This window comes from Cariama cristata, unplaced genomic scaffold (genome assembly GCF_000690535.1).
Source record: "Cariama cristata isolate BGI_N322 unplaced genomic scaffold, ASM69053v1 scaffold25185, whole genome shotgun sequence".
NCBI classification, from domain to species: Eukaryota; Metazoa; Chordata; class Aves; order Cariamiformes; family Cariamidae; genus Cariama; species Cariama cristata.
In genome coordinates this window covers 1,446-1,884 of record NW_009618512.1, presented here as the reverse complement: position 1 = coordinate 1,884, position 439 = coordinate 1,446, and positions in this window count along the sequence as shown.

The following is a 439-nucleotide window of genomic DNA, read 5'->3' as shown; positions in this document are numbered from 1 at the left end:
TGGGCTGGGGGGGCTCCGGGACGGCCACTGGACCCACGCTCGGGGGGAGCAGACACCCGTGCACATGGGGCTGGGGTCAGGCTCTCCCTTCCCTCCCTCTACCCTTGTTTTTCACAGCCTGGTCCCGGTGCTGCGGCCATGAGCCCTACCGGGGCACTCGGCAGCCTTCAGGTGTTCGGTGGTTGTGTTTTAACAATAAATCGGCGCTGGTTTCTACAGCCGTTCCGGTTCCATCTGTGTCCCCTGGGGCCGGGGACAGCCTCTGCCCCACCGGCATCCACGACTTCTTTTTCTTCGCTGGTGCATTTGTCCCTCCGCTGTGCGTATCGATGCGGGGGCACGAGCCATTCTTCCTCGTGGTGCGAGCGGGCGGCAGACCCTCCGTACCCCATGTTCCTGCGTCCTGAGACCTTCCCTGTGGCGGGAGGCGTGGGGCCTG